The sequence below is a fragment of the Oncorhynchus masou genome, chromosome 25 (assembly GCF_036934945.1).
Source record: "Oncorhynchus masou masou isolate Uvic2021 chromosome 25, UVic_Omas_1.1, whole genome shotgun sequence".
Taxonomy (NCBI): domain Eukaryota; kingdom Metazoa; phylum Chordata; class Actinopteri; order Salmoniformes; family Salmonidae; genus Oncorhynchus; species Oncorhynchus masou.
Genome location: NC_088236.1, coordinates 26,627,987 through 26,643,017, shown reverse-complemented (window position 1 = coordinate 26,643,017; position 15,031 = coordinate 26,627,987). Strand labels below are relative to the sequence as shown.

Genomic DNA, 15,031 nt, shown 5'->3' with positions numbered 1-15,031 from the left:
CACCTCTCTACCCCACCCCCTCTACCCTCTCTACCCCACCCCCTCAACCTTTCCCCTCTCTACCCCACCCCCTCTCTCCCCTCTCTACCCCACCCCCCCCCCTCTACCCTCTCTACCCCACCCCCTCAACCTTTCCCTTCTCTCCTCTCTACCCCATCCCCCTCTCTACCCCACCCCCCTCTCCCCTCTCTACCCCTCTCCCGTCTCTACCCCACCCTCTCAACCTTTCCCCCGACATGACACCCCCCACCCACCACCACCAGCAGCCCAAGCTGTGGATTTCATCTGCCATTTTCTTCACTCACAGTGCAAATCTCAAATGACTCCTGATTTCCTCAATATACACTTTTCACCAGAGGGACATAGGGAAACATAGGGCATGGTCAAATGTAGTGCATTATATAGAGAATAGGGAGCCATTTGAGACCAGCTCACTAACACAGTGAGATGGGACCTCTGTTTTAAAGCCGCCATTCCAAAGGCAGTTGAGTTGATTTAGCCTCTGTTCTATTGTAAATACATTTTCTGTTGAATGTATTCTGTATGGTACCATAGTAGCTGTTAAGAACAGTTTCACACACCATTACCATTTAATGTTGGGTTATCATTTACATTTTACAGTATTTCTGCAAATGCAGTGTGTGTGTGTGTGTGTGTGTGTGTGTGTGTGTGTGTGTGTGTGCTTGTGCACAAGTTTGCGTGTGTTTACCTGACTTGTCGTCTGAGGACTGAAAAGTCAGTCACCCTCAGCAACTCTTTTTATGAACATATTCCCTGTTTGTTCACACTGGTGTAATGACTATAACATGCTCTGACTATGTTTATTTTTACTTCCACAAATTTCAGCTGGTGTTAACAATCCATTTACCAAACAGCTTTGACTCTCAGCTTTTCTATGTCGTGGTTTTCTCTTTTTATGAGTGTTCAGTTTGCTTTCAAAGACAAACACGTACAGTGATTCACTATACAAGTTCACCAGTTTTCATATGTTTGAACATGATGATCACACATCCCCTCCAAACCCAAACCGTAACCCTCGCCCTGACCCCTTCCTACACATCTGTAACTTTCTACTGTAGATCAACTCTATTTTGGGCTGCCTCCCAACTGGACACATGACTAGACTGTAGTAAACTGTAGACCAGGGTTGCACACTTTAGTTCCAGCCCAGCACTAACACACCTGATTCAGCTACCCAATATATTGATGATTGGTTAATTAGTTAAACCAGGTAAGTTCTAGCTGAGCTGGAACAGAGGTCGGCACACAATTCCCTACAGTAATAGTGTTGCCTACAGGCTGTAGATGGACCACTGGGACTCCTACAGGCTGTAGATGGAGCACTGGGACTCCTACAGGCTGTAGATGGAGCACTGGGACTCCTACAGGCTGTAGATGGAGCACTGGGACTCCTACAGGCTGTAGATGGAGCACTGGGACTCCTACAGGCTGTAGATGGAGCACCGGGACTCCTACAGGCTGTAGATGGAGCACCGGGACTCCTACAGGCTGTAGATGGAGCACTGGGACTCCTACAGGCTGTAGATGGAGCACTGGGACTCCTACAGGCTGTAGATGGAGCACTGGGACTCCTACAGGCTGTAGATGGAGCACTGGGACTCCTACAGGCTGTAGATGGAGCACTGGGACTCCTACAGGCTGTAGATGGAGCACTGGGACTCCTACAGGCTGAGACGACGTCACACACTTACAGATAAATCTACAATCCAGTGTCTGATGGGATATACTATACATGCCTATTGCGCTCGTGTACAATTACAAAGCCGTATCTGATGGTAAATGAATGCTCAGTCTGCCTCTGGCATTGTGAATTATTAAGTTGTGTCCGTGGTGAAGAGTAACTGCTCAATGTTGAAATATGTAACTTATTTATAAACATAGTGTCTGTTAGAGGAAGGTACGCTTCATATTCTGGCTGTTTAAGATGGGATTGTACTGCCACCTAGTGGCGCTTCGTTGCTATGTCAGTGTTTTACTCTTAATGGATGCACTAAAGAGAACTTGGGGGAAAAATGTAATGTGTACAAGTGTTTTATTTAAAAAACAATAAATGAAAAAGAGACCCATTGTTTATTTTTCAGATGATTTGTTGTTGTTGTAAACAATGACAAAAGGGAATTCAATCAGACCAAATAATTTTGTTCTCAAACTTATTTACATTTTATTTACATATCTTATGTTATTTCACATTGTCTCTGGTCTTAGTGTTTCTAACTGACAGAGAATTATAGGTCAGAGTGGAAGCCAATTGTCTCTGTATGTGTACATCTGTCTGAGATGATCAGATACTACAGGTTTGTTTTCACACACACACACACACACACACACACACACACACACACACACACACACACACACACACACACACACACACACACACACACACACACACACACACACACACACACACACACACACACACAGGGACACCTGCAACCTCCAGGTTCCTGAGAAGCACGCCCAAACTCATAAACACACACATGCACAGCTACTCCAGGAGACGCCCTCTGCAGACCCTAGACATTACTGGGTAATGTCCTCTGTGGTGGTCATCATGGTAGAGGTGAGAAGTCATCCTTTCTGTGGACCATGGTCTCTCTCTCCTCTATGAAGACCATATAGAAGACCATATAGAAGTAATCTCTTTTCATCTACTCCTGGCCATCTGAAAAAGGGAAATACTAACGTTACTATTACAGCCAACAGTTAATGTTATACAGTTGAAGTCGGATGTTTACATACACCTTAGCCAAATACATTTAAACTCAGTTTTTTTTCAACATTCCTGACATTAATTCCTGACATTTAATCCGAGTAAAAATTCTCTGTCTTGGGTCAGTTAGGATCACCACTTTATTTTAAGAATTTGAAATATCAGAATAATAGTAGAGAGTGATTTATTTAAGCTTTTATTTCTCTCATCACATTCCCAGTGGGTCAGAAGTTTACATACACTCAATTTGTATTTGGTAGCATTGCCTTTAAATTGATTAACTTGGGTTAAACGTTTTGGGTAACCTCCCCTACAAGCTTCCCACAATAAGTTGGGTGAATTTTGTCCCATTCCTCCTGACAGAGCTGGTGTAACTGAGTCAGGTCTGTAGGCCTCCTTGCTCGCACACGCTTTTTCAGTTCCGCCCACATATTTTCTATGGGATTGAGGGAGGTCAGGGCTTTGTGATATCCACTCCAATACCTTGACTTTGCTGTCCTTAAGCCATTTTGCCACGGGTCATTGTCCATTTGGAAGACCCATTTGCGACCAAGCTTTAACTTTCTGACTGATGTCTTAAGATTTTGCTTCAATATATCCACATCATTCCTTCCTCATGAAGCCATCTATTTTGTGAAGTGCACCAGTCCCTCCTGCAGCAAAGCATCCCCACAACATGATGCTGCCACCCCCATGCTTTACGGTTGGGATGGTGTTCTTCGGCTTGCAAGCCTCCACATTTTTCCTCCAAACATAACAATGGTCATTATGGCCAAACAGTTCTATTTTTGTTTCATCAGACCAGAGGACATTTCTCCAAAAAGTACGATCTTTGTCCCCATGTTCAGTTGAAAACCGTAGTCTGGCTTTTTTATGGTGGTTTTGGAGCAGTGGCTTCTTCCTTGCTGAGCGGTATAGGACTTGTATAGGACTTGTATAGGACTTAGGACTGTCAATATAGGTTGTTTTATCTGTTTCCTCCAGCATCTTCACAAGGTCCCTTGCTGTTCTTCTGGGATTGATTTGCACTTTTCACACCAAAGTACATTCATCTCTAGGAGACAGAACGCGTCTCCTTCCTGAGCGGTATGACGGCTGCGCGGGCCCATGGTGTTTGTACTATTGTTTATACAGATGAACGTGGTACCTTCAAGGGTTTGGAAATTGCTCCCAAGGATGAAACAGACTTGTGGAGGTCTACAAAATGTTTTCTGAGGTCTTGGCTGATTTTCTCATGATGTCAAGCAAAGAGGCACTGAGTTTGAAGGTCGGCCTTGAAATACATTCACAGGTACACTTCCAAAGAAGCTTGTAAAGCCATGACATACCTTTCTGGAATTCTCCAAGATGTTTAAAGGCACAGTCAACTTAGTGTATGTACACTTCTGACCCACTGTGATACAGTGAAATAATCTGTCTGTAAACAATTGTTGGAAAAATGACTTGTGTCATGCACAAAGTAGATGTCCAAACCGACTTGCCAAAACTATAGTTTGTTAACAATAAATTTGTGGAGTGGTTGAAAAACTAGTTTTAATAACTCCGAACTAAGTGTATGTAAACTTCTGACTTCAACTGTAAATCAGTGATGTCTGAAAATAAATAGGGTTTAGAGTTAGGAGTCAAGAGTAGATTTAAGGGTCAAGTAATCTCGGTTGAGTCATGGTGGACACACTCCCAAGGGGTCAAAGAGTTTTAAATTCAAAAAAGTACATCCTGGTTAACCCAGAACTAAAATCTCAGGTCATCAGGGGTTAGAGGTAAAGATTGGAGATCAGGGGTTAGAGTTCAGGGTTGGAGGTCAGGGTTATGGTCTCACCACTTTCTAACAGCACATGCTGTGATCAGAGCATTAAAGATGGTGGTCTTTAGGAGGAGAAGCCTCAAGGCCTGTAGTGTCACATGATCAGTCCATAAGCCATTGGCTGCAGAGAGAGAGGAACACAGCTGTAATAAATGTGTGTTTGTTTCAAATGAATGTTCTAACTAAACTCACTACATCAATGGCGGTTTAATTATTGACAATGCTTACACTTACCTCGAAACACACTGTTGTGATGTTCATAGCATCTCTCTTCGTCTTCATCTGTAGAAAAAAGTTGTTCACCATCGCACTCTTTCAACAGAACTAGAGTATTGTATACCAGGTTATTTGAAAGAAAACACACACACACACACACACACACACACACACACACACACACACACACACACACACACACACACACACACACACACACACACACACACACACACACCCAAACCTTACCTGTGAAGGTGGCATGGTGTGTCCTAATGACTCTGGCGTGGCGGCGGTGACTGACAAAGCAGCTGAATGATGCCCATTCGCTGGTCGCCACGGTTACTATGGCCACGGCGCTGCGGCCACTGTCCTGTTCCTCCCCAGCCACACTGTAGGGAGCACTGGCAGGACTCACTAGATTACCATATCAGAGAGAACAGAGGTGTCAATTCACCAGACCGTCATACTGGAAAGGGCAAAAACAGCAAGAATTTCTCAAATGTAACATCTAGTCTAGTGTGTGTGTTGATGTGCCTACCATCTCCAGGTGACCTCCAGGTGACCTCCAAGTGACCCCTCCCCAGGTCAGTGATGACACACACCAGCAGCGTCCAGCCCACCCTCTCACCTGCCAGGTGCACTGGTGGGGCCAGGGAGGCCAACACATCACCATGTACTAGGACTGTGGTCGGGTGGAGGGGTAGAAGGAGAGAAGAAAACTACTGTAAGTCACTGTGGGTGTGGTAAAAAGACAAGGATGACGAGAGTGAGAGTGAGCTGTAACACAGTCTCTAATGGTCTCAGGCTCTACCAGTCATTCCTTTAGTTTGTTACTCAATATATATACATCATCATTTAAGTTATTGAGAACAAAAAACAGTAGTTGATTATGCATGAGGATACTAAAGATCACTATTGAGAGCAGCAAAAGGTGTGCTGGCAAATTACCTAGTGGCCTCATGGATGGAATATTATTCATATTTTTCATAATTTCATATTTCTCTTTAAATTATGAAAATCCAGTGTTTCTTTGTCAAACAGTTTCGATATATTTGAGTCTTCTGTGATGTATATAAAGTGTAAAATTGGGACACAAACTCAACATGTAATACATTACAACTCTATATCTGACATGGTACAGGTGTCATCTTTTTTAAAGCCCATAACCATGTGTGTGAGGTGTATACGTTTGTTTCAAAGTAGATTCGTTCAAGACCACCAAGAATCGCTCTGTGTGACCCCGATTTAGCCCACGGCAGTAAAAGGTTAAAGACTATTAGTTAGTTAGGTAGTCAGGCAGTTTTTTAGTTAGTCAGTTTTTACTCACCAATCCAAAGGTAGAGAATAGTGAGGCAGAGGAGAATCCTATGTCGTTCTTTCATGTCTGTTGTATGTCTATGTTACTGATGAGCATCCTGCTCTATGGAGCCGTTATGCATGCGCGTGAAAGTGGGTGAGAGAGTGCATGAGTTGGGAGAGTGTTTGAGTGAGTGAGCGTGTTCTTTTGTTTGTCAGTAGCGTTCTATAGGTTGGAGACATTTCACAGCAGTGCATTATCAGCCCATAGTCATGTGATCTCACCCACCACGGAATCTCCCCACAGATTGAGAGGGAGATTGAGAGAAGACAACGAGAGAAGGAGAGCGACCATTTCACCTCTGCTCTTTGACAGTGTCGTTTTAACTGTATCAAGTAGTGTGTCTGATAAAGTGTCTATAGTTCCGAGGTCCATAGGATCTTAATGTAGTGTACAACAGGGAGTTCGCTGGTTGTGTCTTCAACTGTGTGAGTAGGCCAGTAGTCTACCAGTAGTAGAGCAGTAGTAAACAGGTAACCACAGAGGACACCTGGAGCTCTGGGCTGTTAGATCTGAGGTAAGAGGCTGATCATATCAATCATCCCCAGAGTACACCTGCACACACACACACACACACACACAAACACACATCTCATGCTCTATACAGAAGCCTGGTGTTCTGGAACAAAAGAGCTTCATGAACCCCATGGTACTGTCAGAAGGCCAGTTTAGCACTGTGGATGAGATACATGGAAAGTATGTTTTCTTGCAGTGTGTGTATACAGGAGAGATGGTGGGGTTGGATATAGTATGTTAGTCTCCAGTATGTAGTGTTAGTTTTTGTGCAGGCCATGTGGATTAACCACCTGGTTTCCCCTGCTGACAGACTAAATGCGGGCACAGGGACAGTATATATACAGTATATATAGTGGGGCAAAAAAGTATTTAGTCAGCCACCATCAAAAGTTCCCCACTTAAAAATATGAGAGAGGCCTGTAATTTTCATCATATGTACACTTCAACTCTGACAGACAAAATGAGAAGAAGAAAAATCCAGAAAATCACATTGTAGGATTTTTTGATGAATTTATTTGCAAATTATGGTGGAAAATAAGTATTTGGTCACCTACAAACAAGCAAGATTTCTGGCTCTCACAGACCTGTAACTTCTTCTTTAAGAGGCTCCTCTGTCCCCCACTCGTTACCTGTATTAATGGCACCTGTTTGAACTTGTTATCAGTATAAAAGACACCTGTCCACAACCTCAAACAGGCACACTCCAAACTCCACTATGGCCAAGACCACCTACTCATTCAAGGGTTTATCTTTATTTTTACTATTGTCTACATTGTAGAATAATAGTGAAGACATCAAAACTGTGAAATAACACATATGAAATCATGTAGTACACAAAAAAGTGCTAAACAAATCAAATTATATTTTATATTTGAGATTCTTCAAAGTAGCCACCCATTGCCTTGATGACAACTTTGCACACTCTTGGCATTCTCTCAACCAGCTTCATGATGTAGTCACCTTGAATGCATTTGTTGTTCATGTGTGGAATTTCTTTCCTTCTTATTGTGTTTGAGCCAATCAGTTGTGTTGTGACAAAGTAGGGGTGGTATACAGAAGATAGACCTATTTGGTAAAAGACCAAGTCCATATTATGGCAAGAACAGCTCGAATAAGCAAAGAGAAACGACAGTCCATCATTACTTTAAGACATGAAGGTCAATTCCGGAAAATGTCAAAAACTTTGAAAGTTTCTTCAAGTGCAGTTGCCAAAATCATCAAACTCTATGATGAAGCAGGGTCCCATGAGGACTTCTACAGGAAAGGAAGACCCAGAGTTACCTCTGCTGTAGAGGATACGTTCATAAGAGTTAACTGCCCCTCAGATTGCAGCCCAAATAAATGTTTCACATAGTTCAAGTAACAAACACATCTCAACATGTTCAGAGGAGACTGTGTGAATCAGGCCTTCATGAATCGAATTGCTGTAAAGAAACCACTATTAAAGGACAACAATAAAAAGAAGAGACTTGCTTGGGCCAAGAAACATGAGCAATGGACATTAGACCAGTGGAAATCTATCCTTTGGTCGGATGAGTCCAAATTTGAGATTTTTGCTTCCAACAGCCGTGTCTTTGTGAGATGCAGAGTAGGTGAAAGGATGATCTCTGCATGTGTGGTTCCCACCGTGAAGCATGGAGGAGGAGGTGTGGGGGTGCTTTGGTGGTGACACTGTCAGTGATTTATTTAGAACTCAAGGTACACTTAACCAGCATTGTCACGGATCCCTCCAGAACTTTCATTATGCACACCTGGCCCCTATTCCCATTGATTAGTAATTGTATATATGCTCCCTTTGTTTCACCATTGGGCTGTCGATTATTGTTACAATGTCCGTTGCTCGTGTAAGTACTTGTGCCTTGTTGTTTTGGCTTTTGTGCCATTGTGGAGTGCGCAGATGATTACGGGTCTCGTCCCGTGTGATAATCATTATGCTCTAGTGTTATTTATTCGAGGTACTCCTCGCTCTTTTGTTTGGGTTTCAACCCTGTCTGTTGTATAAGTGTAACGGTTCTCGTCTGTCAAAGGAGAAGCGGACCAAAATGCAGCGTGGTGGTTATTCATGTTCTTTAATAAAAAGGAACTAGACATGAAATAACTAACAAAATAATGAATGTGTGAAAACCTATACAGCCTATCTGGTGACAATAAGCACAGAGACAGGAACAATCACCCACAAACACACAGTGAAACCCAGGCTACCTAAATATGGTTCCCAATCAGAGACAATGATTAACACCTGCCTCTGATTGAGAACCATATCAGGCCAGACATAGAAATAGACAAACAAGACATCCAACATAGAATGCCCACTCAGATCACACCCTGACCAACCAAAACATAGAAACATACAAAGTAAACTATGGTCAGGGTGTGACAGTACCCCCCCCCAAGGTGCGGACTCCGGCCGCAAAACCCAAACCTATCAGGGAGGGTCTGGGTGGGCATCTGTCCGCGGTTTTCTTCCGGAATTGTCCTGTATTTGGCTCCATCTATCTTCCCATCAATTTTAACCATCTTCCCTGTCCCTGCTGAAGAAAAGCAGGCCCAAACCATGATGCTGCCACCACCATGTTTGACAGTGGGGATGGTGTGTTCAAGGTGATGAGCTGTGTTGCTTTTACGCCAAACATAACATTTTGCATTGTTGCCAAAAAGTTCAATTTTGGTTTCATCTGACCAGAGCACCTTCTTCCACATGTTTGGTGTGTCTCCCAGGTGGCTTGTGGCAAACTTTAAGACACTTTTTATGGATATCTTTAAGAAATGGCTTTCTTCTTGCCACTCTTCCATAAAGGCCAGATTTGTGCAATATACGACTGATTGTTGTCCTATGGACAGAGTCTCCCACCTCAGCTGTAGATCTCTGCAGTTCATCCAGAGTGATCATGGGCCTCTTGGCTGCATCTCTGATCAGTCTTCTCCTTGTATGAGCTGAAAGTTTAGAGGGACGGCCAGGTCTTGGTAGATTTGCAGTGGTCTGATACTCCTTCCATTTCAATATTATCGCTTGCACAGTGCTCTTTGGGATGTTTAAAGCTTGGGAAATCTTTTTGTATCCAAATCCGGCTTTAAACTTCTTCACAACAGTATCTCGGACCTGCCTGGTGTGTTTCTTGTTCTTCATGATGCTCTCTGCGCTTTTAACAGACCTCTGAGACTATCACAGTGCAGGTGCATTTATACGGAGACTTGATTACACACAGGTGGATTGTATTTATCATCATTAGTCATTTAGGTCAACATTGGATCATTCAGAGATCCTCACTGAACTTCTGGAGAGAGTTTGCTGCACTGAAAGTAAAGGGGCTGAATAATTTTGCACGCCCAATTTTTCAGTTTTTGATTTGTTAAAAAAGTTTGAAATATCCAATAAATGTCGTTCCACTTCATGATTGTGTCCCACTTGTTGTTGATTCTTCACAGTTTTATATCTTTATGTTTGAAGCCTGTAATGTGGCAAAAGGTCGCAACGTTCAAGGGGGCCGAATACTTTCGCAAGGCACTGTATTAACAGTCCTAACATCATCCTGGAAAATACGAAGAAATACACACACATGTTTGTTTTACTGTCCTTGCTGGGATCAAACAATTGATTCCCATTCAAAATCATATTTCCCTAACCTAAACCTAACTCCTAAACATAATCCCTAACCCTAACCTAAACCTAACTCCTAAACATAATCCCTAACCCTAACCTAAACCTAACTCCTAAACATAATCCCTAACCCTAACCTAAACCTAACTCCTAAACATAATCCCTAACCTAAACCTAACTCCTAAACATAATCCCTAACCCTAATTGTAACCCTAAATCTAAAATAGCCTTTTTCTTTGTGGGGACCGGCAAAATGTCTCCACTTGTCCAAATGTTCCTTGTTTTACTATCCTTGCGAGGACTTCGGGTCCCCACAAGGATAGTAAAAACACACACACACACACACACACACACACACACACACACACACACACACACACACACACACACACACACACACACACACACACACACACACACACACACACACACACACACACACACACACACAGTATCTGTACTCGCGATAGAATATGGGGGGGGAGCATGAAAGAGAAAATGAAAGCAGAGACAAAGAGCAAGGGATTGATGATGAAGCTAACATGAGGTAAACAAATACAAACATGGAATTAACCTTCATTCTAGACCTCCCCCAACTCAGGAAACAGCTGGGGTGCTAGGGAAACATGATTACTGCTCTATCGTGGTAGTGCTGAACTTACTAATGTTAAAAGTTATTTTGCTGTTTTGCAGGGCATGATTCTGTGTGTGGAGTGAGTGTGCACAGAGATGGGTAGTATTTCTGTTACATGTATTTGAAATATATATTTCAATTACTTTTAAGAATTTTGTAATTCGTATTACACTGGGCTGAACTACACTCCAATGTATTTTGTTACAAGATACTTTCGAGAGCTGTATTTTGTATTTTCAAAATGCAATTTATGTTCACCATTTGGTGGCCCCCTTTCACCCTACATTGGTATCAGAAGTCTGATGGCACTATGGTGTGATGAGAGCGTCCGCTAAATGAACTAACTATAAATGTACATATATTTAAAAATGAACAATTGCAAAGCATGCTGAGTATTATTTGACTGAGCTCCGCCCCGAACAAAGCCAATAATTAATACCTAGTGTACTTTGCAGTTCATTTTGGTATGTTCATTTTCACATATACATTTACATTTTGGCCGTTCCAGAGTGACTTACTATTTACAGTCAGTGCATTTAACTAAGGTAGATAAACAACAACATATCACAGTTATAGCAAGAAAACGTTTCTGTAACCTTCACTGAGAGCTTCAACATGTTGTTGCTGTTTTGGCCGGCTACTTGCAAATGTATTTCTGTATTTTAAAATAGAAAATACATGTATTTGAATAAAATACATAAAAAATACTTTTATTTTGTCGTTGATTTTGATACATTAATCTTTATGATATTTTGTGTGTTAATTTTGTAATTGTATTTTGTAATTTTTGCCCATCGCTGAGTGTGCATTTGTGTGTCTATCCCACTTTAAACTCAGTAGCAGTATCAGATTACAATGAAAGCCCTGGACAGCTGTAGTGTAACTCTTCAACCAACCATCTCTTCCACTCACTATGTTATTTGTTGACATGTAACACACTGGGCTTGCAGTCTGGGCTGTAAGCGTGTGTATCATAACATAGAATAGATAGTAACCTTTACCGACCCAACCAAAATGTGAGTTGTTCAGCTTCTTGTATTTATAAAATCAGACAGAATCAATACAACATATTAACACCTCACTGTGTGAGATCCTAGATGAGGTTCACTGTTGCTGTTTTTAAATAACAATAACATAGCTTCTTCTTCTGTCTTCAGGTTCGAGAAAGAGCTGCTGAACATTTCAAGTCAATTCTACTGGCCTGTTACTGTAAGCTTAGACTCCTCCTGAAGTCTAATGATTGACAGATATCTACATTCTGAAAACAAACGGAATGCCAGTGCACCATTTGCTGCACTTGAGTGAACTTTAGTATCCTTATCTTTACAGTAGTCAGACAACAACTTTTCCACCATAATGTTCTATGTCAGGTTCTTGGTTATGGCCCTCCTGTCTCAGGCTGGTGTGACCCAGACCTCCTCTAGCCCAACCCATGCCTCTGTGCCCCCTAACCCCACTGAGGAGCAACCTCCCTTGAATACGGGAAGCCTCCCATTCCCTTGGAGCCACCTCCGTCTTCCGGAGAACATTGTTCCGCTCCACTACCACCTCCTGCTCCACCCTAACCTCACCATACTCAGCTACATCGGTACCGTCAGGATAGAGCTCCAGGTTCAGAACAATACCAACTGGGTGGTGCTGCACAGCAAGGGGCTTCGTATCACTACGGCAACTGTGCTGGACCAGAACCTTGCTCACCTGTCAGACCAGGTAAACTACTCCCTCAGCACTAAACTATCATGACCAGTTTCTAACAATGTTCCCACTTCTGCCTTCTCTGACAACTCTGTCTAACGACTACCGTGTGTGTGTGTGTGTGTTCCTGTTCGTGTGTGTCCTCAGGTTCTCCCTGTTCTCCACAACCCTACCCATGAGCAGGTTGCCATATTCTCTCCCAGAGTGCTTACTGGTGGGCAGAAGTAATTCTTGTTACTGGAGTTTGGGGCGGAGCTAGGAGAGGGCTTCTATGGCTTCTACAGGAGCACCTACAGAACCAGCACTGGAGAGACGAGGTACGGAATGTGTGTACTTGTGTGCGTGTGTGTATACAGTGGGGCAAAAAGTATTTTGTCAGCCACCAATTGTGCAAGTTCTCCCACTTAAAAAGATGAGAGAGGCCTGTAAATTTTCATCATAGGTACACTTCAACTATGACAAACAAAATGAGGGAAAAAATCCAGAAAATCACATTGTAGGATTTTTAATTTATTTATTTGCAAATTATGGTGGAAAATAAGTATTTGGTCAATAACAAAAGTTTATCTCAATACTTTGTTATATACCCTTTGTTGGCAATGACAGAGGTCAAATGTTTTCTGTAAGTCTTCACAAGTTTTTCACACACTGTTGCTGGTATTTTGGCCCATTCCTCCATGCAGATCTCCTCTAGGGCAGTGATGTTTTGGGGCTGTTGCTGGGCAACACGGACTTTCAACTCCCTCCAAAGATTTTCTATGGGGTTGAGATCTGGAGATTGGCTAGGCCACTCCAGGACCTTGAAATGCTTCTTACGAAGCCACTCCTTCGTTGCCCGGGCGGTGTGTTTGGGATCATTGTCATGCTGAAAGACCCAGCCACGTTTCATCTTCAATGCCCTTGCTGATGGAAGGAGGTTTTCACTCAAAATCTCACGATACATGGCCCCATTCATTCTTTCCTTTACACGGATCAGTCGTCCTTGTCCCTTTGCAGAAAAACAGCCCCAAAGCATGATGTTTCCACCCCCATGCTTCACAGTAGGTATGCTGTTCTTTGGAAGTAACTCAGCATTCTTTGCCCTCCAAACACGACGAGTTGAGTTTTTACCAAAAAGTTATATTTTGGTTTCATCTGACCATATGACATTCTCCCAATCTTCTTCTGGATCATCCAAATGCTCTCTAGCAAACTTCAGACGGGCCTGGACATGTACTGGCTTAAGCAGGGGGACACGTCTGGCACTGCAGGATTTGAGTCCCTGGCGGCGTAGTGTGTAACTGATGGTAGGCTTTGTTACTTTGGTCCCAGCTCTCTGCAGGTCATTCACTAATCCCCCCGTGTGGTTCTGGGATTTTTGTGTGGTTCTTGTGATAATTCTTGTGATAAATTTGTCCTCACGGGGTGAGATCTTGCGTGGAGCCCCAGATCGAGGGAGATTATCAGTGGTCTTGTATGTCTTCCATTTCCTAATAAATGCTCCCACAGTTGATTTCTTCAAACCAAGCTCCTTACCTATTGCAGATTCAGTCTTCCCAGCCTGGTGCATGTCTACAATTTTGTTTCTGGTGTCCTTTGACAGCTCTTTGGTCTTGGCCATAGTGGAGTTTGGAGTGTGACTGTTTGAGGTTGTGGACAGGTGACTTTTATACTGATAACACGTTCAAACAGGTGCCATTAATACAGGTAACGAGTGGAGGACAGAGGAGCCTCTTAAAGAAGAAGTTACAGGTCTGTGAGAGCCAGAAATCTTGCTTGTTTGTAGGTGACCAAATACTTATTTTCCACCATAATTTGCAAATCAATTCATTAAAAATCCTACAATGTGATTTTCTGGATTTTTTTTTTTCATTTTGTCTGTCATAGTTGCAGTGTACCTATGATGAAAATTACAGGCCTCTCTCATCTTTTTAAGTGGGAGAACTTGCACAATTGGTGGCTGACTAAATACTTTTTTGCCCCACTGTATATGTGTGAGGTATATTAAATATACACGGGCTCTGTGTAGGCTACCTCGCTCTCCATCTCTATGTGGGGGAGAAAGCCTGACACTCCTCATATAAACACAGAAACAATTGGTATGAGGAGAGAGATCACATGAAACTCCTTGTATTTTCTATTTCTCTCTCGCCATTCCACCATCCCTCCTATCTCCCCCTACCTCTATCTCTCCAGGACTCTGGCCTCCACTCATTTTGAGCCAACCAGTTCGCAGATGGCGTTTCCCTGTTTTGATGAGCCTAGCTTCAAGGCTAACTACTCCATCAGTATCAGGAGAAGCCCAGCACACACCGCCCTGTCCAACATGCCTGTAGTGAGTAAACACACACACACACACCATGGTGGAGATGTAAGACAACATGGTGGCAGGCAGATCATAGTGTGTTAGTGTACAGTGCCTTCAGAAAATATTCACACCACTTGACTTTTCCCACATTTTGTGTTACAGCCTGGATTTAAAATAGATTAAATTG

The 15,031-nt window shown here is 42.8% G+C and overlaps 1 pseudogene; it reads left to right on the top strand.

The window, feature by feature from the left end:
* The first annotated feature begins 10,688 nt into the window (after window positions 1–10,688).
* Window positions 10,689–15,031, top strand: part of LOC135513610 (endoplasmic reticulum aminopeptidase 2-like) — a 10,171-nt pseudogene continuing 5,828 nt past the window's right edge.